This window comes from Carlito syrichta, unplaced genomic scaffold (assembly GCF_000164805.1).
Source record: "Carlito syrichta isolate Samal-C Ts95f unplaced genomic scaffold, Tarsius_syrichta-2.0.1 Scaffold308158, whole genome shotgun sequence".
Taxonomy (NCBI): Eukaryota; Metazoa; Chordata; class Mammalia; order Primates; family Tarsiidae; genus Carlito; species Carlito syrichta.
The window spans coordinates 659,438-686,803 of NW_007252254.1; the positions used below are offsets into that span (position 1 = coordinate 659,438).

At 45.8% G+C, this 27,366-nt stretch overlaps 1 protein-coding gene and 1 pseudogene across 1 annotated transcript in view; both read left to right on the plus strand.

Moving 5' to 3' along the window:
• The first annotated feature begins 400 nt into the window (after positions 1–400).
• Positions 401–27,366, plus strand: part of NGEF (neuronal guanine nucleotide exchange factor) — a 117,606-nt gene continuing 90,640 nt past the window's right edge. The window contains exon 1 of the mRNA XM_008065114.2: positions 401–569. The gene's annotated coding sequence lies outside the window, so the exon portion shown is untranslated. The remainder of the gene's footprint in view (positions 570–27,366) is intronic.
• Positions 17,021–17,768, plus strand: LOC103267527 (annotated as a pseudogene).

Consider the following 27,366-nt stretch of genomic DNA (forward strand, 5'->3'; position numbering starts at 1 on the left):
AACAATAATAATAATAATGTAAGATCCCTTACGAAGCAGCCAGTGTCCTACGCCTGCCTGAAAGTGATCAAGCTGAGGCCAGATGGCCATGCCCTACAGGACTGAAGCCTTTCTCAAATCTCAGATTCAAATCCTGTGAAGCTGGCATGGCCAATGCCAGGGGTGGGTGGGTCAGGTGCACCCGATAGCGCCTCTGGGTGTGGCAATCAGCATTACCTTGCACCCGTGGCCATTCCAGTCATTCCCAGCATTCCCAGCCCCTTCCCATCCACATAGCCTCTGGGTCAGGTATGCCGTCACCATCCTGCCTCTGAGCCAGGAAGGTAAATACACAGCCAGGAAGTGATTGTCACAGGCCCAGGGCCAGCCATAGCAAAAGTGATCTGAAGGTCATGAATGCTTCCCAGGAAGGCAAAGCATTTGGTTGTGGGCTCTCTGGGATGGAGCGCAGGGCCTGTGGATTTTAGCTGGGGACACACTGGCCTGCTCTGCTGTAACGGGACAGGACAGTAGACAGGAGAGGACAGGCTGCCCAGGATAGCCCAACCCCAGGAGCTCCTCACTGGCCGGTGAGCAAATGGTTTTTGTTTGTTTTTAATGAAATGAGATGAAACGAGATGGAATCAAGGTAACTGCAAAGACAGGTAGGGAGGAGCCCACCACCCATGCATTCATTGAGAAAGAGCCCCAACAGAGCCCTATGGAGGATGCCGGAGGCTGTGGGGCAGAATAGCCTGGGTCTCAGGAGAAATTTTTTGTCTTGGCCTGTGGCTGCCGCTCCCTGCTTTGGGAAAGTCCGACCAGGGGGTGGAACTTTGCTTCTGGCCTGGAAGAAACACTCACGGAGGGCTGTCAGCAGGAGCTCCTCTTTCCTTTGGTTGACAGCCATCCCTGAGGTCAGCTCCCTGGAAGACCACATGGAGTCTGAGCACTAAAGAGGGGCCAACTGCCTGGAGCATTCCTCAGAAGGTTTCTTTGGGCAGAAGAGCTCAGACAGTTGATCAGGGACCTGATGTCTGGGAGCCTGGGTGAGACCCTCTCTTTTTCTGCCTCAACTCGCCTACCTTTGGAATGGAAAAAACAATCTCATGTTCAAATGAGGGAATTAGGGATCACGAAAGAGATAATCAGGGAGGCCTGCATGGAGAGGTGGCCTTTGAGCTGGGCATCATTAAGCAATCTATATCACTTATTAATTATTTTCCAGGAGGAGGAGGAGAGTGGATGGGTATGGTATTATGTGTTATAAAGTAAGACTTTCTAACTTGAACATACGGTAGTAATTTTTTTTGACAATCACCCTAACTGAATGCTGCAAGTTCTTTAAATAGCACACGTGTGCAGATAGCACATTCCAGGTGAAGGGACAGCAGAGTTTTTGCAAGGGGGATGGGAGCTTTGCAGGGAAGAGTTGACGAAAGCAGAGGAGGGGACTGGGAGGTGGAGGCCTGTTTAAGGATGCCAACGGAACAGGTGTGCTACAGTCAAGGGAAGGTGGACGGGGTGGCCCAGCCCATGATATCTGGAACCCAGAGGTTCACAGAAATCATGGTGGGGGTCTGGGTGGCCCATTCATCTCACCACTGCACCCCGCACTAGCTGGCTTTGCCTTGGTTGCCTTCACTTTGGGCTGTAGTTGTGTCTGCCACAGCTAGATGCTCCAGCCAATTACCTAGGTCTTTGATGAATTTAAATATAGAGATGTGAGCTGGATGCAGTGGTGAGATGCATGGGCCACCCAGCTACTCAGGTGGCTCAGGTAAGAGGATCGTAAGTTCAGCCTCGCAACATAGCAAGACCCTACCTCTGAAAATGAGGATTTTTTTTTTTTTTGCACCAGTGTGCATGGTACAGGAAGTTATTATGTCAAGTGAAATAAGCCAGGCATAGACAGACAAGTATTGCATGTTTTCACTTGTATGTGGTAGCTAAAAAAGTGGATCTCATGATGATACAGAGTAGATTGGTGGTCACTAGAGGGCCAAGAAGGGTAGCAGGGAAGGGGTGAGTGGAGGAAAAAAGGGACATAAAGGCATTTGCTACCATTGAACAGTACACTTAAAAATGGTTAATTTTTTTTAAGAGAAAAGACATATCCCTTGAAAAACTAAAAAAAAAAAAGAGGCACAAATTCATTATTATTTAATGAGTATGCTTCCTACCAGAGAGAAACCTTTAAAATGTAGGCCTTCCAGAAGGACAAGCAGCTTAAAGGGAACCACTGGGACAGAGACAACAAGGGTAAGGAAGACAAGCCAGGCTTGAGGACCTTAACCCCGGGCCCTGTCTCGAAGAGGCAAAGCCTAGTCCCAGGGGGTTAATTCAGGGAACATTGCTCAATCCCATGTACAAGTTAATGCAACCTGCTTGCATCAGTATTTCAGTCCACCACGGCAGTGAACTCTGTGAGGCTGAGTTGTTGAAGAACACTTCGTACAACCAACCTACAAGCCAATCTACCGGGTGCCCACTCTGGGCTCAAAATGAGAAGATGGCAAAGCTTCCCGCTCCTCTCCCAAGTTCTCTCTCCCAAGTTCCCTCTCCCGCTCCTCTCCCAAGTTCTCCTCTCCCAAGTTCCCCACCATCATTGTAGGCCCCTTGGCTGCCTCTACTCCCTTTACTGCTGTTCAAATAAGTAGATTAAGAAAACCCAACTGGGTGAGGTGGCTTACACCTGCAATCCCAGCACTTTGGGAGACCAAGGCAAGAGGATTGCTTGAGTCTAGGAGGTCAAGGCTGCAGTGAGCTGGGATCCCACCACTGCACTCCAGCCTAGGCAACAGAGTAAGACCCTGTTACACACAAAAAAAGATTTTTAAAAATAATTAATTAATTAATTTTTTAAAAAAATTCCCTACCCTCAGTGGACATATTCAACATTCCTGAGCCAAAATAGGTTCTTATTAAATCCCACCAATGGGATGAGAAATTTCCAAGTGTTTGACATTTTTAGAAACCTGCCATATGGGCTTTACTCTTCATGTTGCTCTCAAGTCATAAATCCACTCATGAAAGTGGGGACATCTATAAAGACATGTTTTGCTCTCGTCTGAGTAATAAAAACATTCCTCGGTGGATTCTTGAGCGTTGGAGGAAAGCCTTCTTTTCTGCCAAGTTCCTTTTTAGGAAGTTAGCTTTGAACTTTAAAACGATTTTAAAGTTCTTTGTTTCCGGATTTAAAAGGGCATCTGGTACACGGACAATTTTTCCTAGTGTATGAAATATCAGAACAGTTGCCTGCAACTTCTTACAGTTTTCTGACCTCTTTAGAATTAGTTCTGAGTCAAGAGCAAAGTCACTTGCAATGAGCTCACCTGGGTCCCAAGTCAAGGGTAAAAATGCTCAGGGTCAAAATAAAGCTGTCTTAATGCACCTCTTAAAATAAGCAGACCCACATAAGCTGTATTTGGAAAAACATCATCATAGTTGATGTGTGTATTCACTGGCAGAATATTACAGAAACGACCAAAATAAAGTAGAATGAGTAGACAGCCAGAATCTTCTAATGCGAGTACCTTTTAGGTCCTGCTAGGTTAGGAAAACTTGCGCATGTCCTCCTCTCCTTCTTGGCCTTCTAGGGGCACCAACTTGTGCTTGTGGAGACAAAAGTGATTCCATCTTGAATGCTAATCTGCCATGTTGATTTCTGATTAGCCTCAGTCCCATGAGTGTCTCCTGATTTCCAGTTTATTTACTGTCCCTAGTGTAAGAACATGTACTCCTGCTTCTAGATCACAGCAACCTTGATGTTATCACACAAATTATAGGCTGTGAGGCACAGAGCGTTCTTGCCTATCCTGAAGAGTTGCCTTTCATGGTCTTGCATGGAACACACATGTTCTTTCCCTATGGTGTATAAGCCTTGGGCTTGGAGAGTAACAAGGCAGAGATCTACCTGCCTTGAGCTATCTGTAAGTTCCCTCAAAAAAATCACTCAAAGCTGACAAAGTTGATTGGTCAACTGCCTTCTTTGGTTACTTGACTCCTTTGGTGTTTGGGTTGCTTTGTTCAAAGGGGACCCCCCAAAAAACTGGAATTATCTTTTGGAGATTGGGCCCCTTGTAGTACAGGCTTCCCCCACTAGGTAAGGGTTCTAGGAGCCCATCGGCATCAGTGTACTAGGCAGCATTGTGAGAGGCTGTGTTCTGCTTCAGTGAATTTTTTTTAGCGATTCTTTCAATGCCTTTGTTTATTTCATGATGGGTGATTTATGAGCTCACCTGTCCACAGCGCACTGCGTGTTCAGCAGTTTTTTACCAAAGATGGCACGACTCCCATGTTCCACCCTCCCTATTCACCTGATCTCACCCCAAGTGACTATTTTTTGTTTCCCGGATGGAAAAAAATGTCCTCAAAGGGAAATGTTTTGCCCATGTGTAAGAGGTGAAACAAAAAACAGCAGAAGCATTAAAAGGCATCAAAATGTACAAGCTCAAAAATTGTTTTGAGCAGCGGAAAAAGCATCTTGATAGGTGTATCGCATCAAACAGAGTACTTTGAAGGTGACTGGAATTTAAACATGTAAGAATAAGTACACAACTTTTTATAAATAAATTTCAGTGTTTTTGGTCCCCCCTTGTATAGGCAGCCCTTTTACAGAATGGTGCTGCTCGTCTCCATGAGCTGTCCCTGCTGGAATCCCACAACCAGCAGGGGCAGGGCCCAGACACTGAGCTGCCCAGTGAACCAAGGTAGTCCTCTTGGAACCCCAGACTGGGCCACTGTCTACATTTGCTCCCCCTCTGAATCTTTTTTTTTTTTTGAGTTGGAGTCTCACTCCATCGCCCAGGCTGGAGTGCAGTGGAACACTCACAGACACCCCAGCATCGAACTGTTGGTCTCGGGTGAGCCTTCCACCCCAGCCTTCCAAGTAGCTGGAACTACAGGCGAACGCTACCACGCCCGGCAATTTTTGATTTATTGTAAAGATGAAGTCTCACCAAGTTGCCCAGGCTGTTCTCAAGCCTGTGGGCTCAGGTAATCCCCTCACCTTGGTCTCCCAAAGTGTTGGGATTACAGGTTTGAGCCACCATGCCCGACCAGAATCTTCTATAATCTCTTAAGGCTGCTTTTATGGGATAAGCTACTTGCTATAAGTTAAAGATGGTGAGAAACAGTTTAGAAACCATCCTCTTAACCCCTTTGCCAGAGTCAGGCTGACTGGGTTCAAATCCTGCCCCCGCCTCTTGCTGGCTGTGTGACCTGAGTCAGATAACCCCTTGAAGCTTCCATGCCATCTATACAAGTGGGGGAAATAGGACCTGCACAGTAAAGATCATACAGGATCGCCATGAGTGTTCAATGAGATGATGAATGTAAAACTCTTGACACTCATGAAACTTTAGCTAGTTTTATCCTCATATGCCTTGAGAAAGAAAATGATTCCCTTTTCCAATGTAAAAGTCAACTTTATGTAGCATGAAAAGAATTCATCGGTTCACGTAGAGCGTTGAGCACTAAACATGAATATGTACACAAAACCCTTGAATATAAAAAGGACTGGTTGCCTTTGGAGATTCACCCAACCAGCCCCAAGTGCTCTGTGTTTGACTTTTCTTTTGATGCATTCAACCCCACCTGCCACCCCCCAATATACCCCTTAAATCTCTCTTGAGGCATTGGCACATGATAACTTCCCTCCAGTAAGTACTGGTGCTTGATAAATGGAGACTTTTCCCCCCAGCAAAATCCTGATGCTTCAAAGTTAATTTATTTTATTATTATTATTATTATTATTAGAGATGGGTCCTCACCATGTGGCACAGGCTGGTCTCCAACTCCTGGACTCAAGCAATCTTCCTGCCTCATCTTCCCAAAGTGCTGGGATTATAGGCATGAGCCACTATGCCTACCAAAATTTTTAAAAACTAGTTTGGTGAATGCTGGTGTGGAAAGAATTTGGGGAAATTCAGTAATGGTGAACCTCATAGATGTAGTACTCTGTCAGTAAGAAGAGCGTATTGGCTTTCTATTGTTGCCATAACAAATTACTACAAACCCAGTGGCTCAAAACATCACAAATGTGTCATCTTATATATAGTTCTGAGAGACAGAAGTCCGGAATGGGTCTCACTGGGCTAACCTCAGGGTATGGGTAGGGCTGCATTCCTTCTGGAGGCTTTGAAGGAAAATCTGTTTCCTTGTCTTTTCCAGCTCTGGAGACTGCCCACATTCCATGGCTGACTCATGACCCCTTTCTCCATCTTCAAAACCAGCAGCATTGCATCTCCAAATCTCTCTGTCTGACTCTCCTGCTATCCCTTTCTAAGGACTCTTGTGATAACATTAGGCCACCTGAATAATCCACGACAATCTCCTCTTCTCAAGATCTTTAACTTAATTGCATCTGCAAAATTCCTTTTGCCATATGAAGTCACTTGGCCACAGGGTCCCAGGTAGTGGGATGTGTCCGTCTTCGGAGTTGGGTGGGCATTACTCTGCCTACCACAAGGAGGTACTAGAGTTTTCTTAAATATATCTTTGACATGTTTGGAAGCCACGGATGATTCTTTGAGAAATTTTAAATTGCTGAAAGCTACATCATCAAAAGTAAAATATGAAATGTAACATAGATTGTTTGTAATAAACTGCCCGTAACGTTCACATTCGTACTGATATACATATAGCTATGTACCGCTTAATGATGGTTTGGCCAAGATGGACCACATAGATGACAGTGGTATCATAAGATTATAATGGGACTGCCTTCTACAGGTGTACCATTTTTAATCTTTTATATCATATTTTTACTGTACCTTTTCTATGCTTGAATATACAAATATTTATCACTATATTACAACTGTCTACAGTATTTGGTACAGCAACGTGCTTCACAGGTCTGTAGCCTAGGAGCAATGAGCCATGACATGTAGCCTAGGTGTGTAGTAGGAGGTGCCATCTAGGTGTATGTAAGCCTATGCTATGAGGTTCACACGATGCATTTCTCAAAAAGTACATCTGTTAGGCAACACATGATGATGATGATTATTATTTTTTTGAGTTGGAGTCTCACTCGGTCGCCCAGACTGGAGTGCAGTGGCCGCTCCCAGCCACCGCAGCCTTGACCTGCTGGGCTCCGGCGATCCTTCCGCCTCAGCCCTCCGAGTCACCGGAATTGCAGGCACACGCTATCACGCCCGGCTGATTTTTTGATTTATTGTAGAGATGAGGTCTCGCTGCCCAGGCGGGTCTCGAACCCGCGGGCTCAGGCAATCCACTCACTTCAGCCTCCCAAAGGCGTGGGATTACAGGTTGAGCCACCGAGCCCGGCTCACATGATTATTTTTAACTTTGGTTAATCAATCCTGGATCAATGGTGGTTGCTGTTTTTGTTGAAACCCTCTGGCAATCCCAGTGCTTATTTATACCTGAGACCTTACCTCTCCCACCCTACCAGAATATGCCTGGAGTGTTTCTAACCCAGTTCTAAGCAGTCCAAGTCCTGAAGAGGTTGTTCTGTGGCTCCTCCAGGGTTTAGTTCTTCAGAGAGGGGTATGTGGTGCAAGCACACGCACGTTCCATGCTGGAAGGAGACCTGAGTGTCATTAGAGTCAGCTTCCCAGCTGAGAACCTGCACAGAAGGGCCTGGTATTGTGGCTGCTTCCTGCCGGCACTCAGGGCCTGTACTTCTGTGTTGCAGAGAGAGTCCCGTGTACACTGCTCTTTTACTCCAAGCCCCATGTAGGGACACATCTGAGAAGGTTCCCTACCAGCTCCAGGAGTCCCCATTGTAACCATGGGACACTTGGAGCCCCACAACTGCTCAAGGAACAAAATGGAAAGGAGGAAGGGAGAAACTTGAAGTGCCGTGCCAGGCTGGTGGGGCTTGTCCATCAGTTTCGGGAAAGGGTGAGGAAATCGAATGTGAGGCTCTGGCAGCCTAAAGGCTGACCAACTTACTGGTCAGTATCCTGAAAATGGAGAATAGCATCTGTTCGTGTGTGGGTGCTGATCCATGCTAATGGCTGTCTGGAGAATCTGAGGACAATGAGGCCCAATCTAGGCTTAAAGGGAAAGCGAGCCATTATTAGCAATGTCTGTCATGGTAAAGGAAAAGGCAAAGATGGTCCGTGTGCACCTGATCTGCCATTCCCAGTAGAGAGGAAGTTTTTTGCTTATTTATTTTTTAATAAAATTAAGTAGTACAAGTGCAGTTTTGTTACATGGATATATTGTGCAGCAGTGATGTCTGGGCTTTTAGTGTAAACATCACCTGAATAGTGTGCATTATCCCATTATACCCTCATCTCCTCCCAGGCTCCTGCCTTTTCAATTCCTTGGTATCTATCAGTCCACACTCTGTGCCCATGTGTATCTGATTTCCTGTTTCTGAGTGACTTCACTTAAGATAATGGCCTCCAGTTTCATCCATGTTGCTGCAGAAGACATAATTTCATTCTTTCTTGTAGCTGGGTAGTATTCCATTGTGTGTATGAATACATACCACATTTTCTTTATCCCATCATGCGTTGATGGGCACTTAGGTTAATTTCATATCTTTTCTGTTATGAATAGAGCTACTCTAAACATATGTGTGCAGGTATCTTTTTGATAGAATGATTTCTTTTTCTTTGGGTAGATACCCAGTAGTGGGATTGCTGAGTGGAATGGTAGTTCTATTTTTAGTTCTTTGAGAAATTTCCATGCTGTTTTCCATGGAGTTTGTACTAATTTACATTCCCTCCAACAGTGTCCAAGTGTTTCCATAAGGAGGAAGGCTTCACATGCAGGTGCTTGGGGACCCAGGGGAAAAGCTGTGCCTTATCTGTGTGACATTTTTGAGCAGATATACTGGCAGAGTCTCTGCTTCCTTATTTATTTATTTATTTTTGAATTGGGGTCTCTGTTATCCGGGCTGAAATGCGGTGGTCTGGCATGATCACAGTGATCATGGATCATGGCCACCTCAAACTCCTGGGCTCAGACAATTCTTCTACCTTAGCATACCAAGTAGTTAGAACTACAGACGAGTGCCAATATGCCTTGCTACTTTTTTTTTTTCTTGGTAGAGACAAACTTTTGCTATGTTGTTAAACTTTGTTGAGTTTTACAGTCTCAAACTCCTGGGCTCAAGCAATCTTCCTGCCTTGGCTTCCCAAAGTACTAGAATTATAGATGTGAGCCTCTGTGCCCAGCCTGCTTCCTCATTGTTAAAATGAGAGACACTGATGAAGTCATTTCTAGACCCCCAAGTGAATGATGGGGTCGCAAATGGGAAGGGGTATCACTTGTCACTGACTGAGCCTACATCTGTGGGGCAGAAGTCCGATTGCCCCAGCCCTTGTTTGGTCACTCTTTCCTTGGGAGTGGTCCTGGGAGCTCCTGGACCTGGCACAGGTCTGAGCTTGTGTCCCCCACCATGGACCTTATCTGCCTGGAGGAGACACATCCACTTGTTGGGAGTTGGAGGAGGCTAGAAAGACGTCATATGAGAGTCACCACAGCAATGGCAGCCCTAGTAGGAGCAAATGGGCAGGGAGGCAGAGCTTCCAGGACACAGAGTCTGCATCTGGGCTTGAGGAGAGGGGTGGCTCTGAGGGCCCCAGGAGCACTCACAGGTGGGAGCTGACCCCTCCCAGCTCGCAGCATGCAGCTCTCCCAAAATCATTTAACGAGCAATGCTGGACTCTGGGAAATGAGAGGCTGGGAAAAACCTTTTGCCTCAACCAACCATCCATGTGACCCTAAAGAGAGACCCCCAGGAAGGACGGAGGAAGTGAAACTGAGGCAAAGCCCAGCCCAGCATAGGAGGTGAGGAGAGAAGCAGCAGGAGGAGGGGGAAAGAGAAAGCAGGGGCCAGGTATTTTCAATATTTTACAAGAAGCAGGGGCGTGACTTGACGCACTGCAAGTGTTCTCACAAAGGATCAGGTTTGGGTATTTTCAGGGGTTCCCAGTAGTAACCTCGTCTTTCTGCCCTGTTGGCCCCGAGGAGCAACCTCCACCAGAGTCTAGATGGAGACAAGGTTCCTGGGCCTTGGAGGGCAGTATGGTTTTAGGGGCTGAAAGGCAGGTCCCTGCCCAGATCAGCCTGGAGTCAAGGCCCAAGAAGTTCTGCTGTGATGTCAGCAGGTGGGGGTGGGGTGGGAGGGACAGGGCAGAAGGGGAGAAGGCTTTGGAGAGGGTTGCGACTGTTCGATGGAATGGTCAGACATGACAGTGTAGGTGGAAAGGGGGTAGCATGGGAGGGGTCCTTGGGAAGCAAGAGGGAAGAGTCCCCAGGAGAAGGGAGGGAGTAGGAGGAGCCTGACTGGTGCCTGCAGGACTGCAGAGAATGGGTGCGGGGGAAGAGTTTCTCTTCCATATATCCTGCTTCCTCAAGGACATTTGAGACAGGGGCAGCAGGCGCAGGCCAGATGGAAGGCAGGAGGACCCAGAGAAGGAAAGATGTGGTTATGGCAGAAAGCCAGGGGGCGCTTCCTGCAGGACTGAAGTTGGCTTTCTGGCTTGTCTTGCGCAGAGAGCATGAATCGGTTGTGACATCTGTCTGCCCTCACCCAGGCACAGGGGTCAGAAAATGCCAACACGCATTAAATCCTAGGTCTGATAGTTATAAAAGAAACTCTAGGGCCACACGGCAGGGACCAAGCTGGAGTCACAAGCCTGGCTGAGCATCTGCCATGTGTGCCGAGTTCTGGGACATCAGAGATCCCCACGGCTGGGGGCTCCTGGACTCAGTATGACAGCTTGGCATTTGTGCGTCGTATTGTGACCATCTGGGCTTCTCTCCCATCACCTCATTTGGTGGAGCCTTTGCGTCTTTGTCTTCCCAAGGCCAGCATGAGGCAGGTGGGGGCTCAGTAATACTCTCCAGAAGAGGAAGGAACCGAAGGACAGACATCTCTGTTGCCTTCAGAGGAGATGGGAGGGTAGAGCTATCTGTGGAGGGGTTTCTCAAGCCAGCCCAGGGACCAATAGGGCTGAGTTCTCTAGGGAAGGACCTTAGAAGCTATTATTATCAAGGAGGTGAAAGCAGGGCTGGATCCAGTTGGGCACCAAAGGGTCAGTCAAAGCTGAAAACCATCACCAGAATCTAGTCTGGAGAAGACTGAAGGGAGAAGCTGAAAGAGGGAGAGTGGGAGAATTCAGGAAGCACCAGAAACAGGCCAGGATGGAGGCTGTAGGGGGAGAGCACCCCATGCTGCTGTGGACTTGGGAACTGAGACCTGTGGAGCCACCAGGTGGATCCCAGAGGGTCTCCTTAGGGTAGAGAGGCCCCAAACACATGCCAGATCTGCTTTGAATGCATACACTCTCTCAAGCCTGGGGGAGAAGTCTGTCTCATGCCCAGGGCATGTCACCCTCCCCTCAGGTGTTTGAGTTATTTATGATAAACTCACATGGATTCCTTGACACTGGCAATTATGTATCTGCTAAACAGGATGGAACGAACCTTCGAGAACAAAGGTTCTTGACCCTCCTAGGGTGTGATGAAAGACATGCATCTTCCCCCTGAAATGAGCAAGCACACACCCTGCACGCTCTTTCTGGAGATGTTATCACTTACCAACTTCAGTGTCAAGGTGGAGCAGTCCCCTGAGGGACTTGTTACACATGCTGGTTCCCACCCCTGGGGCCTCTAGGGAGGACTCAAGAAGCTGCATTTCTTTAAAGATTTTTTAATATTTCTTTATAGATGCTGCTGCTCTGTATGGACCAGGCTAGCATGCAGAGAGGACACCTTAGCTCAGAACAGACGGCACCCTGTAGGGTCTGCACCACCCAGGCTGTTTCAGTTCCTTGTTTCCTGGATGTCACTCATTTACTTTCCACATTTACAGTTTTCACATATCCATGTACCACCTGCACTATTAATATTTTCTACAGAGTGCCTTTAAATTAAGTATTCTACTTTAATTTTCATTGTAAGCATTAATATCTGTGAAATCACAAGTCTGATGTGCTAATTGGAATTTTTTCTAGAACACATAAAATAAGTAACTATTAGATTTTTGAACGTTTGACCAATGTACCTCCTAGAATCACCTTGCAGCCACTGGTTAAAGTCCTATACAGCTGGAAGGAGAACAGGGAACAATCTAGGGTTTACCTAAATCCTATGAGCATTTTATTTTATTTTATTTTATTTTATGTTATTTTATTTTTTTGAGTTGGAGTCTGACTCTGTCGCCCAGACTGGAGTGCCGTGGCACGCTCCTGGCCACCGCAGCCTCAACCTGCTGGGCTCCAGCTATCCTTCCACCTCAGCCTTCCAAGTAGCCAGAACTACAGGCATATACTACTGCGCCCAGCTAATTTTTGGTGTGTTGTAGAGACGAGGTCTCGTCAAGTTGCCCTGGCAGACTCAGGCAATCCACTGACCTCAGTCTCCCAAAGTGCTGGGATTACAGGTTGAGCCACTGAGCCCAGCCCCTATGAGCATTTTAGATGAGAGACAGTTGAAAGAAACCACAGTCCCTCAGAGCCCTGCATTGTTGCTTGCTTGTAAAACATGTCTCCTTCTTGAATAACTCACTCACCAAAACCAAAACAGAAATTCTTGCCTTTCTGCTCCGCAACCTGCACCCTCTGTCACCTTCCACCTCCCTCCAGCTCACCCCTCTCGTTGGTATTCCCACTCTCCTCTCTGCCCTGACCAAGGCCCAGGAACCCTCTACATTCTGGAAACCTCCTACTCATACCCCGTTTACCTCACTTCCTTGGAAAACCTTCCTCAGGGCCCGAGTCACCTTCCCTCCCCACAGGCCTAGGGGCTGCAAAGGCACTTTGAATGCTTCCAGCACTGCACAGATGAAAAAAGGCTCCAGAAGGGAGAATCCAGAGGGGTCATCTCGGGGACGGTGAAAGATGTTAGGAACTGCCTCCTGCCTGATTTGCTGGGCCCTGAGCAGGAGGTCTGTCTCATGCCTGAGCTCTGTCACAGTGTCAAACAGGACTGTGCTCGATGTTATTCCAATCCTCATCTCCAGAAGAAGGAATCTGGTTGGCTCAGCTCAGCCTCCAAGTTGATTTCTCCTGGGTCAAAGATTCACCTTGTTCTGGTCAGTTATGGACAGAAGACTGGGAGCTGTGGCTCTCAGGGTGCCCCCCTTCCAGGGCTGAGGATGAGCAAACTCCCTAGGAAGGGGCTTGAGAACAGGAAGATAGGATGGCGACCTCTGGTACAAATAAGATTGCCCAGTGCCACTTTGAAAAATCAGGTTTTTCTGAGACTTTCCCAACCAGAGACACAATGTACCCTTCATTTCTTTTCTGATTATTGTGGGTTGGATGTTTGTGTCTCCCCAAAAGGCATTTGTTGAAGACCTAACCCCTAATGTGATAATATTTGGAGATAGGGCCTGAGGTACTTAGGTTTAGATAGTCATGAAGGTGAGCCCTCTGATGGGATTAGTGTCCTTATAAGAAGAGGAACAGAAATAAATCTACCCCTCCCCAAATGCACACACTGAGGAGAGGTCATGGGAGGATACAGCAAGGTGACTGCCTGCAAGCCTGGAAGAGAGCCCTTACCAGAGCCCAACTATGCTGGCTCCCTCATCTCGAAAATAAATTTCTGTTGTTTAAGCCACCAAGTCTATGATATTTTGTTATGGCAGCCCCAGCAGACTAAGACATCAATATTGGTTTTGCCATTTTTAGCAGGCCTTTTTATAAAAACCTTCTTGAATATGGAGATTAATAATAAATGAGTTCACAGCAACCCCAATATGCAAATGACCCCACTACTAGAATTCAACAAAGACCCAGTGTTGGCATGCAGTTTCCTACAAATAAGTATCCCTGTTTAGCCGTGGAAATGACATTCCCTACTTTTATGTAGTGTCTATTTTGCACTGGGACTGGGAGCTCGGCAGCCCTGGCACTCTTTCCTCTGGCAAGGATGGCAGACCTTGCCCACAGACCACAAGAAGCTTGCCGAGGGCGGTGGCTGGCTGAGGCAGCTCGCCCCAGAAAGCGTGGTCCTTGTCCCCAGTTCACTCCTTCCTCTGGCTCATGCCCTGTCTGATGGCAGCAAACTGTGAAAGACAGACAGTCACACACAACAGCACCTTCTGGGCTTCACTTTAAGAAAATATGTTGAGCCTCTCCTCTCCCACTGGCTGCAAGTGGCTGCTGTCACCAGCATGACCAGAGGGGACAACCCTCAGCAGCTCCACCAGTCGGTCTCCCAAACAAGGATAGCTGTCACTTACTGGGATAGAGCCAAGGGGAAGCCTCTGGTGGACAGCTCGATTTATTTTTATAAACTTGATACCTGATTTTTATATTGAGCATTACATACTTTTTACAATCTTTGATTCTTTATTTGCCAAAAGGTAAAAGCAATTTTTGAAAGCAGATGATTCACTTGGTTGCAAAGAATAAAAAGAGCCACCAGGGAGAATTGTGATGGCGTGTCTATGTGATGCCAGGCACCATAATCTCCTTTAATCCCTGCACTATTGCTGCACAGATGAGGGAAAATTCCAGACAGGAAAGAGACCAGAGGAGGGGCACACTTGTGTTTGGAATAATGGAGGATATTAGGAAATTCCCTTCTGCCTGCTCTGCTGTGGCCCCAAGCCAGGAGGCCACGTGGACGTGGATCTCATAAACGGAGGTCTAGCACAGGTGGGCCACAGTCATGCTCAGCGTGTGAGGGGACAGAATCACCCACCGAGAACCCCTTGTTGAACCTCATACCATAAACTAGATATGCAGCATCACCCTACAGATAGGACATGGAGACTCCCAGGTTGTGTTGAATGCCCAAGGATACTGGGCTCGGAGTCCTGCCAGGATGTGCCGGAAGGGAGCACCTTCTCAGGGCCCCCTCTCCTGCAGCCAGACATAGACATCAGAGGAAAGGAGAAGACTCACCCAATGCTATTGGGCGGCACAAGAAGTGAACTGGCAGAATACCCACCCACTTGCCACTCCTGGCTCAAAGGCGTGGGAGTGGCCGCCCACAGTCACTTTGGGGAGGACATCTGTAACTGCCTAGAGCTCCTGCCTCCCAAACTGCCAAGGGCTCCCATGTAGAAGGCTTCACTCAGCAGGGGAGGGAGAGGTTTGCGAAGCAGACTGTGGTCCCCACTGACTGGGAAGCCTGAGTTCCCCAGAGAGAGTCAGGGATGGTCTTATCCTCAGCCTCTGGCTTTGTCCCCTATTGCACTGACTGTCTCTGAGCTTTGTTCTTTGATCAGGGCAACCGTGCTTCCTAAGCACATGCTCCCCTGTAGTAGGCAGGGTTTCTCCACCTCCCCTGTCGACAGCAGCCACTCCTTTCTTCTGGGACTTGCAAAATCTGGGTTTGAATCCTGCCTCGCCACTTACCAGCTGCGTGATCTTGGACAAGTCATTGAGTGTCTCTGAGCTTCATATTCCTCAGCTCTAACGCAGGACCAATAATAGCCACCCCCACCCCACTCCCAGGGTTGCTGTGAGGCTCAAATGAGTTAAATGGAAAGCACCTACATCAGTACCTGAAACAAAACCACAGCTGCTTCCCTCTGGGAAGATGAGAAAGTGTCTGCAGCTCAGGGCGTTACCTGTCCAGGAGGTTTTATCTCAGTCCTCACCTTCTGGCCCAAGTCACTGCTGTTTTTCTCAGCCCTGTGGCCTGAGTCCTCTCCTCTTCAGAAACCATGGGGTAGGGAAGGTGGCTGCAGGAGGCTAGCAAACTCTTTCTGTTGTATCAGGGCACATCTTCCAGACATGGTGGACGACTTATGGCAAAGCTTTCCAGAATCACCCCCAGCCACCTGTGGATGGGCACACTGGTGGCCACATGGTGATGCCAGGCAGAGGCAAAGGCCATCAGACACACAGCTCATAGGGAGAACATGGCCAGTCAAAGCCCTGGAAGCAGGTGAGATCCTGAGGGAGGAAGGAGAAGAAGAAGTAGAGGGCAGAGGGTGCACCCTGGGAGAGAAGAGGTCATGAGACATTAGCAGGGAGGCAGGGAGGCAGCAGAGAGACCAGAGTCCTAGGAGCCTCACCTATGTGTACCTGAAGCCCCAAGAGGATGACAGACATTGAAGAGAAGAGAGAGAATGCTACCCCCTAGCCAAAACCTCCAATGAGGCTGGAGATGGCCTGGGCACCCATTCATGACAGTGTCGTAGGTGGTAGTGGAGGGAGTCCAGTGATGCTGTGGGCAGTGGGATGCTGGGAGCTTTCTGGTCAGGGTCTTATCATATTATATTCCAGAAATATCCACCATAACCCAAAGAGGGTGCACATTCCTGAAGGGGCCAGAAGGCCCTGGCTTAGGTCCCAGTTCATAAGCCAAGAGGCCCTAAGGATCCGAGTCACAGGAGTCTCTGACACGGACAAGACTGCGGAGAAGTTAAATTCTCTCTCTGACACCAGCTGACAACTTAGCTGCAAAAGCCAGTGTCATCTCAGGACCTTGGGTCTGGTCTGGTACCCTGACCCTGAGATGCCAGCCTGGCCTCCACACCACCCCATACTCCCAACACCTGCACGGTGTGTTGCCCCTTAGCAATTTCTGAAAGCTACAATGATGACAAGGCCAGACTCCTCTCCCAGAGAAAAGGAAATTCTCAAGGTGCGGTTCCTGGACCAACCGAAGCACCAGCAACAGCGTATGAGAGCTTATTAGAAATGCAGATTCTCAGGCCCACACCAGACTTCCTGAATCAGAAACTCGGGGGCCAGCAACCTATGCATAGACTCTCCTGGTGATTCCGGGCCAGGTATAAGGAGGCTTCTGAAGTGACCGTAAAGTTCTCCTTCTGAATGTGGGTTTAGTCTATAAACACTCAACAACCTCTACACTTAATATGGGCACTTTCTATATCCTACTAAAATTTATTTTTGAATTTTAACCACATAAAAGGGTACTAGAAGTATCCCCCAACCCCTAGATCGTGTAGCCTAATAATTGGTTGAAATCATATGGGCATGACCTGGGGGTCTACCCACTCTCCACAGGGTAAAAAGTCAGGCATTCTTTTATCCTTGACCAAAAGGATTTCATGAATTCACCCTTAAAAGTGACCTCAAGAGACAACAGGCTAAGTCAGCTAATGAAAACCGGAGAGAAGAGTAGCTACAGCTCTAGAAAGATGGAGGAGTAACAGCAAAGAAAAATTTCTTTGGTTCCAGAAAATCTCCTGGAAAAAAGGAAGATTTATGAAGTTCTCAAAGCCATCCAGGCAAAGCAGGCACTTTTGGCAAAGAAGGAGCAGAGGCGAGGAAAAGGGCTCAGACTTAAGCGATTAGAATCATTCCCAGATGATCCCTGGAGGCAGAAACGTGACAGTGTGCATCTCAGAAGACTAGAAGTGAAACCTCATGCTTTGAAATTGCCGATAAACATTCCTTGGCCTTGGTTGTATGCATCCAAAGGATTGATGGGGTGAGTTCATGGGTACAGAGGACTGTTGCAAGACTTCACCTGAAGAAAATTTTCAGGGGTGTCTTTGTCACAGTCACCTCCTAGAACTCAAAAGCATTGTGTATTGTGGAGTCTTATGTGACCTGGAAATTTCCAAATTTGAAGTCTATCTGGGAATTCATCTTGAAACGTGGACAAGTCAAAAATAAGACAATCCCTCTGACTGACAATATACTGATTGAGAAGCACCTGGAGAGATTTGATGGCATTTGCTGGGAAGACCTTATTCATGAAATTGCCTTATCGGAAAAGCATTTCCAGGAGAACTCATGGTTCTTGTGTCTTTCCAACTCTTGGTGGACCGTCACGCTACCAAAAATAGAGTAGGCTTCCTCAAGGAGATGGGCTCACCTGGATATCAGGGTGAACACATCAATCAGCTCATCCACCAACTGAACTAGACCCAGAATATATGAAAGCACAGTGTATTGGAAGCATGTGTTTTTGTTTTTTGGAATTGTTATCAAGTATGTCCAGAGAAAATTATCTTTTACTCTTTCTTCAAAAACTGGAAGGGAAGGGTCAGGGAAAAGACAGAAGCCTATGTTCACGGCAGGCACTTCTCATCACAATCCAGTTCCAAGGAAAAATTCCAGTGTTCTCACATTGGCTGCTGCAGCCCCTGAAATCAACCTATGTCATGTAGGAAGGTGTCCCACGTTGTCACATCTTCTATCCTGGGATTCAATGATTGCGAATGAATAACGCAAGCATGTATACAAGGCTCCCCAAGACTCCTAAGACCAAGCTCAGGGGCATACTTGAATCTGAGGGTTCCTGGGGCTTACTTTGAAAAGACTTGAAACATATTTAGGAACAAGAACACAAAAACAACTGCTCAGTTGTCTCTGCTGTGAGTCCATGTTCCAACTTTTTAGTAATGGCTTTGAGTGCTCTCATACTTGTCTGACTCAAAGTATATCTGGTGGCTTTTGTATACTAGCCCGCAACTGCTAGACTATTTTCCAAGTGCCTGCACTATTTTACTCTCTCACCAGCAGTGTATGAGGGTTCCAACTTCACATTCTCACCGACACTTGCTATTTTATGTCTTTGTTTATTATCATCACCCTAGTGAGTATGAAGCAGTGTCTCGTGATTTTGATTTGCATTTTTCTGATGGTTAATATGGTGACCAAGTTTTCATGTGCTTATTAGGCATTTGTATATCTTCTTTCAAGAAATGTCAGTTCAGATCTTTGGTCCATGTTTTAATTGGGCTATTTTGTATGATTGAGTTGTATGAGTTCTTTACATATTCTAGTTGTAAGACCCTTATCGGGTAAATGATTTGAAAAGTTTTTTCCACAGGAATTTTCTTGATGGTATTCTTTGAAGCACAAAAGCTTAAAATTTTGATGATGTCCAGTGTATTTTCTTTGGTTGCTTGTGCTTTTGGTGTCATATTTAGGAAGCCATTGCCTGGTCCAATGTCAGAAAACTTTACACCCATATTTCTTTCTGAGTTTTGTAGTTTTAGCTCTTAAAATAAGATCTTTGATACATTTTGAGTTAATTTTTATATGGCATGAGGTAGATTCAAATTCATCCTTTGGCATATGAGTTCTCAGTTGTCCCAGCACCATTAGTTGAAGACTAGTCTTTGCCTATTGAATGGTCTTAGCACCCTTGTCAAAACTCATTTGACCATAGATGATATATGAGTTTATTTATGGGTTTTACATTCTATTCCATTGACCTAAATGTCTATCCTTGTGCCAGTGCCACACTGTGTTGACCACTGGTGCTATATAGAAGGTTTTAAAATCAGAAAGTGTGAGTCCAACTTGTTCTTCTTTTTCAAGATTGTTTTGGCATGTGTTCCCTGAATTTCTGGATGAATTTTATGATTAGCTTATCAATTTCTGCAAAGAAGACACTTGAGATTTTAATTACATTATGTTAAATATGTAGATCAATTTATATAGTATTGTCATCTTAACAGTATTAATTATTCTTACATGTGAAAATGGGATATTTTTCTATTTATTTGGGTCTTCTTTAATTTCTTTTAATAATATTTTGTAGTTTTCAGAATCTAAGTTTTGTACTTCTTTTGTTAAATATATTCCTAAGTTTTTATTCTTTTCAATGATATTAAAAATGAAATTTAAAAAATTATTTCTGATTTGTCCTTTCTAATATATAGTAATACAACTGATTTTTGTATATTGATCTTATATCCTGCAACAATGCTGAACTTGCTTATTAGTTCTAATAGGTTTTTAAACTGGGTTCCTTAGGATTTTATATACACAAGATCATGTTATCTCTGACAAATCGAGAGCGTTTTACTTCTTCTTTTCCAATCTGAATGACTCTTTTTTTTTTCTTGATTAATTGTCCTAGCTAGATCCTTCATTACAATTTTGAATAGTAATGGTGAGTGGGCATCCTTAACTTCTTCCTGATATCAAGCAAAAAACATTCAGTCTTTGACAATTAAATATGATGTTTGTTGTGAGGTTTTTTGTTTTTTGTTTTTGTTTTGAGTTGGAGTTTCACTAGGTCGCCCAGACTGGAGTACAGTGGTCGCTCCCGGCCACCGCAGCCTCGCCTGTTGGGCTCCAGCGATCCTTCCGTCTCAGCCTTCCGAGTAGCCAGAATTACAGGCATGTGCTACCACGCCCGGCTGATTTTTTGATTTATTGTAGAGATGAGGTCTCGCTGCCCAGGCGGGTCTTGAACCCGCGGGCTCAGGCACTCCACTCACCTCAGCCTCCCAAAGGCGTGGGATTACAGGCTGAGCCACCAAGCCCAGCTGCTGTGAGGTTTTCATAGATGCCTTTTACCAGGTTTGAGGAAGTTTTCTTCTATATCTATTTTGTTGAATGCGTTTTTAATCAGGAAAGAATCAGGAAGGAATAATGAATTCTGTCAAATGCTATTTGATGCCATATATCTAATAAGATAATCATGTATTCCATTCATATGGAATATTGCATTAATTGATTTTTGCATGAGTAGCTGAGACTATAGACATGAACCACCGTGCCCAGTTAATTTTTTTATTTTTTGTAGAGATGGGGTCTCACTACATTGCCCAGGCTGGTCACAAACTCCTGGCCTCAAGTGATCCTCCTGCCTTGACCTCCCAAAGTGCTGGAATTATAGGCGTGAGCCACTATGCCCAGCCACCTTTTTCTTTATATAGGGTTTTGATTCTTTTGAGTTGAAATCTCACTCTCTCCTAGGCTGGAGTGCAGTGACACGGTCACAGTTCACCATAGACTTGACCTTCTGGGTTCAGGCAATTCTGTTACCTCAGCTTCCTGAGAAACCAGAACTACAGGTATGAACCCACACACTTGGCTAGTTTTTTTTATCTGTTGTAGAGATGAGGTCTCAGTGTGTTGCTCAGGCTAGTTTCAAACTCCTGGGATCAAACAATCCTCCTGCCTCAGCATCTCAAAGTGTTCGAATTACAGGCATGAACCACTATGACTGACAGGTTGTTTTTTACTAATACAGTTATCCTAGATTTTCTGGCTTTATTACTACTATAATTGGAATATCTCTACTTCCTAATTTGTTCTTGTTGACATGCAATGAATCTATCTTATTTTGGATCTGCACTGAATTCTTTATAATTTCCATAGTATCAGTTGGTTCTTTTGGGTTTTCTAGGCATACAAATCATATCACTTGCAAATTATAATTATTTCTTCTTTACTTCAGATAACTTATTTGTGGTATGTCTCATTATTTTGACCAAGTCTCTAGCAACATGTTAATAATGATGAGACCTGAAACTTTACTCTTAATAAGAACATTTCTGAGTTTTCTTTCTTTTTCTTTTTCTTTTTTTTTTTTTTTGAATTGGAGTCTCACTCTGTCGCCCAGACTGGAGTGCAGTGGCCGCTCCCAGCCACCGCAACCTCGACCTGCTGGGCACCGGTGATCATTCCGCCTCAGTCTTCCAAGTAGCTGGAACTACAGGCGTGCGCTACCACGCCCGGCTAATTTTTTGATTTATTGTAGAGATGAGGTCTCACCAAGTTGCCCAGGCGGGTCTCGAACCAGCAGACTCAGGCAATCCACTCACCTCAGCCTCCCAAAAGGGCGGGATTACAGGCTGAGCCACCGAGCCTGGTAATTTCTGATTTTTCACCATCACCATGTTGGAGATGGATACAGTTTCTTTAACACAGTGAATTTTCTTTCCAGTCTCATTTTTAAAGACTTTTAACTGAGGGTTGGTATTTAATTTTGTCAACTGACCTACTGATGTGCTATATTATATTAAGACTTTCTAGTGTTATGAAATTGCCTCACTGTTATATAAATCACTCTGAGAATATTTTAATAAAGGAATTAAGGCATCTCATTTAACAGTTCATTCTTATACTGTAACTGATTTATTAAGAAATTTCAATTTTTGAAGGAAACACAAAAAAGAGCTTTATCTTTCCCCACCATAGCTACTAATTTCCCTTTGCCCAAACTCATTTCCCTGCTGAATAGCAGAGCTCTTAGAGGACTCTTGGCCAGGTTCCATAATTTCTCTGTCTCCTTCAGTTTTTAGAACTGATTTATTTCTGTATTTAAGATTCTGTGTTAGCTGGGAGAAGTGGTTTATGCCTGTAAACCCGACAGTTTGGGAGGCAGAGGCGAGAGGATTGCCTGAGCCCACGACTTTGAGACCAGCCTAGGGAACTTGGCAAGACGTTGGTGGTGGTGGTGAGCGTCTATAATTCCAGTCACTTGGAAGGCTGAGTCAGAAGGATTGCCTGAGCCCCACAGGTCGAGGTTACAATGGCCGTTACCGTGCCCCTGCACTCTAGCCTGGGTGACAGTGAGAATCTGATTTTTTTTAAAAAGTCTCTGTGATTCATTTTTTCCAAAATATTTATTTATTTTTAAATAGACTCATATATTGACATCGCTTTAAAAAATTAAAAGGCATATATTTTTAAGTCTCCTCTCAACCCTATTTCCCATCTGCCCAAGCCCCGTCACCTAAATATATATGTATATATGTGTGTGTGCAACCATTGATACTAATTTCTTGTAACTCCTTCCAAAAGTTTTTAGACACATCCAAATAAATTTGAATATATTTCCCTTCTCACACTGATGGAAACACCTACTCTTCTGTCCTTGCTTTTTTTTTTTTCTTGATAAGTTCTGGGATGCTTTCTTAATCAGTACTATATATAGACCTTCCTCTTTTTGGCTTTTACAACTGCATCATTTCCCATTTGTGAAAATGTTTAGGATTTTCTAATGTGTGTGACTAGTTTCTGATTAAGAGCTATTCCGGTTGCTTCCAATTGCTCAAACTTGCACAAAGCTGCTATGAGTCACTTGTCCTGGATGATGCTGGAATGAGTCACCTGTGCATAGGCCACTCCCTACATGGACAAGCAGACCTGCAGGTGGGATTGCTGAGTCAAAGTGTATTTGCTTTTTACTTTGACAGACTTTGCCAAACTGCCCCATGGGGATGGAATCCATATAAAATCCCACCAGCAGTGATGAGGGCTGCCTGTTGCCCTCAGCTTCCCCAACCGCTCTTCAGACTTTTGAGTCTGTGCCAGTATAGTAAATGAAAACAGGCATCTCATTGTGATTGGGATCTTTCTTCTTGGAAGGCATGAGGCTAAAAATCTTTTCTCCAGTTTTTCAGGATGACTTGTATTGACTTTTTTGCGAGCTGTTCATAGACTTCACGCATTTCAGTCATCTTCAAATTTTTCAGCGTTCAATCTCATTTCTGTTCAAAGCTTTTCTCCGCTGCCTTCAGCACACACCAGACTGCTTGGGGCGTGAGAGATGATCTAGGCTGGAGATACCTCTGCCTCTTCCTCCCCTTCCCCAGAATTAGCAAGCAAAGGTCTCCTTCCCTGCCTGGCTGTGCCTCCATGGAAGGAGGGATCCCCATGGTTCAGCCTGGCTGTGATGCCTCCAGTGCTGGGGTCTTGAGGTTGTCTTGACCTAGTGTTTCTCTAAACACACACACACACACACACACACACACACACACACACACACACACACACACACACAGACCATCCCTCTCAGAGGGGCTGTCACATCTCCCTCTGACCACAAAGGTACATTCAGACTTCCAATCCTTTCTATAACTTGGGCCTCCCAGTGCTCCGTCAGTGGCCATCTGGGCAGCCCCCAACCCCTCCCACATGCTGACTTTTGAATTCCAAGGACCCTCAGGGAATTCCCAAGCCTTCTTGTGTAAGGGCTTTGCTCCAAAGCCCATGGGGAAGAAAGATAAGGTGGGGGGGCTCATTTCCTTCAAGACACACAAGCCATGCTCCCTTTGAATCCCTTAATACAAGCCCTTCCAGCAGGTCCCTGCCTCCAGAAATCCTCTGACCCCAAACCAACTCCATTCCTACATTAAGCAAATCCCCAAACTTCAGGAAGCGCGGGTGGGTTGGCAAAAAAGCACCATAACCCCAGGCTCCCAGAACCTGCTCCCAGGAGACTGTGGAATGGGCCCATGGTCCTGTGGACCTTCAAGCTCCTGCTAGGAACCTCCTCTTCCTGCAGGGACCCCTGGGCTTTTCCAGGGCTCCTTAGAGCCAGCTGCTTCTTCACATGGACTGTGGCACCTCCCAAAGGCCCAGCTCCTCCCTTCCTCCTCCTCTTTTATCAAGTGGAGGGTAGCGGGGCAGGCCTACAGTGGCTGGCCCACCCCCAGCTATGGAAGAAACTCGTTTGGCCTTAGCAGCCATTCCAGGACAACAGGCAAATTCCTGCTCTGCACCCCATGATGCCTCCATCACTTGTTGCAGGCATCCTGCTTTATATATTTTCCCTCTAATTTCACCTTTTGAGGTATAACCTGAGTATATAGTTGTTAAAGATGTTGGCTGAGTGTGGTGGCTCATGCCTGTAATACTCGCACTTGGGAAGACTGAGACAAGAGGACTGCTTGAGTCCAGGAATTCGAGCCTGGTCTAGACAATGCAGTGAGACCTCGTCTCTATTAAAAAAAAATTTTTAAATTATCCAAGTGTGGTGGTGTGTGACTGTAGTCCTAGCTACTCGAGAGGCTGAGGCAGAAGGATTGCCTGAGCCTAAGAAGTTGAGGCTGTGGTGAGCTGTGATCACGCCACTGCACTCCAGCCTGGGTGATAGAGTAAGACTCTGACTCAAAAACAAAAAGATATTTAATTGACAAAGATGGAATATAGGCAAGCTAGACAGTGTGATGTTTCGATAGATGTATACATCATGTAGTGATCGTCACAATAAAATTAACACATCCGTCACCACCCATACTGTATATTAGATCTCCAGAACTTGTTATTCTTATAAGTGAAAGTTGGTTTTTTTTTTTAAACGTATTTTTTATTATGAAATCGTGGCATACAGTTAAGGGTTAGGTATACAAATGCGCATTGTTCAGGCACTCTTGTTCATAAGGGGTGTCTCCCCATCCACAGACAGATATTGACTACCATTAGTCCCACCTCCCTTCCCCTCCCTACCCCCCCATAGTTTATAAGTGAAAATTTTTATACTTTGACCAATATTATCCCATTTCCCCCACCCCCAGTCCCTGGCAATCACTTTTCTACTCTCTGCGTCTATGAGTTCAACTTTTTAAGATTCCGCATATAAGTAAGAGCATACAGTATTGATCTCTCTGTACATGGCTAACTTCACTTAGTATAATGTGCTACAGGTGTATCCATTTTGTTGCAAATGGCAGGATTTTCTTATTTTTTTATGACTGAATAATATTCCAGCGTATACATGTACCACAATTTCTGTATCCATTCATCTGTTGATGGACATCTGTGTTGTTTTCATATCTTGACAATTGTGAATAATGCTGCAATGAACATGCAGGTGCAGCTATCTTATCTCTTCAAGATCCTGATTTTATTTCCTTTGATATGCATCCAGAAGTGGGATTATTGGATCATAGGGTAGTTCTATTTTTAAGTTTCTTAGGAAACTCCATGCTCTTTTTCATAATGATTGTACCAATTTACAATCCCACCAGCAGTACATAAAGGTTCCCTTTTCTTTCCTTTTCTTTCTTTCTTTCTTTTTTTTTTTTTTTTTTTGAGTTGGAGTCACACCCTGTCGCCCAGGCTGGAGTGCAGTGGCATGCCCATGGCTACCGCAGCCTCGACCTGCTGGGCTCAGGCGATCCTTCCGCCTCACCCTTTCAAGTAGCTAGAACTACATGCCACCACGCCCGGCTAATTTTTTTTATTTATTGTAGAGATGAGGTTTCATCAAGTTGCCCAGGCTGTTCTCAGACCCGTGGGCTCAGGCAATCCGCTCACCTCAGCCTCCCAAAGTGCTGGGATTATAGGCATGAGCCACTGTGCCCAGCCGGAGTGCAGTGGCACGATCATGACTCACAGCAGCCCCGACCTCCTAGGCTCAGGTGATTTTCCCACCTCAGCCTCCTGAGTAGCTGGGACTACAGGTGTGCACCACCATACCTGGCTAAATTTTTAATTTTTTTTGGCAGAGACAAGGTCTCACTATGTTGCATAGAGTGGTCTGAAACTCTTGGGCTCAAGCAATCCTCTTGCCTTGGACTCCCCAAATGCTGGGATTGCAGGTGTGAGCCACTGTACCTGGTCTTCTCACTCATATTTTTGATAATAACCATCTGGACAGGTGTGAGGTGATAGCTCATTGTGGTTTTGATTTGCATTTCCCTGATGATTAGAGATGCTGAGCACCTTTCGTATACCTGTTATCCATTTGTATGTCTTCTTCTTTTTTTTTTTTGAGTTGGAGTCTCCCTCTGTCGCCCAGACAGGAGTGCAGTGGCCACTCCCGGCCACCACAGCCTCGACCTGCTGGGCTCCAGCAATCCTTCCGCCTCAGCCTTCCGAATAGCCGGAATTACAGGCACTCGCTACCACGCCTGGCTGATTTTTGATTTATTGTAGAGATGAGGTCTCGCCAAGCTGCCCAGGCGGGTCATGAACCCGCGGGCTCAGGCAATCCACTCATCCCAGCCTCCCAAGGCACGGGATTACAGGCTGAGCCACCGAGCCCGGCTGTACATCTTCTTTTTAAAAGAACTTTCAAGCACAAGTCAATCATCAGCAACGCTGCTGCTTAATCTTACTTCTTATTGGCATACGTAGTGAATGACCCTGCTGGTCCTGCCATCGACCGATTCTTAACTTTGCCTTCTAGTGCATAGATGGCTATCTTCCTGTCGTATGATTGCATCTGGATTTTAGTGGGAGGTTGGGAGCTGGGATTCATTCGAACTGCTATCTCACCTGAGAGTTTGCTCTGATCTTCTGGCAATAAAGGATAGACTCAGAACTCCCCTACACATGCCAGAAAGAGAAGAGGAGAGAGCCTGTGGACGAGAATCAGGCAATGGGGTGAGGTTCTAGTCCTAACTGTAAAAGATCTGTGACCCTTTCAGCAAATGGGTATGTGGCCGGAGACATGGCTAGGGGACCCTGGGAGCCTTTCCAGTCCACCCTACTGACATTCCTTTCCTAATTTAATTTCTGAATTCCTCTTCACCTGATTTCCATTCATCCAAGCTTTTACTCTGAGCACTTACTGTGTGCAGATATACAGATCTCCAAATCATGAACTTAATTTGCACTCAGATCCCTTTGGTTCCTTGAAGAACTGCTTTTAAAATTCCATCATCTGCAGCTTTTTAAAAAAATAAATATAAAGTTACAAGTTTAACTTGTTAGGAGTAGCATTGCCTGAAATGTCCCTGTCCTGCCTATGCCTGCCACTCCAGCAGTCCTCTTCTCCCCGAATAATCCTGGATCCTCCATCGCCCACATTGACATGGCTCATTTGCAGTTGGGCTTCTGCAGTTTACGTGCCACTCAGGGTCCTTCTTCTCTCTTGTGCTTTCTCTCACGGGCCATTTTTGCCAGCAGGAATGTCTAGTTGGTACTTTTGCCTCTGGTTTCTTTTGCCACTTTTTGCATCCAGCTTTGGCCTTGGTTTTAAAAGCCCACCCTCCCCTCCCTTCATAGCTCAGGGACCCTCCCTCTACCTCCTGAAGCCGTCACT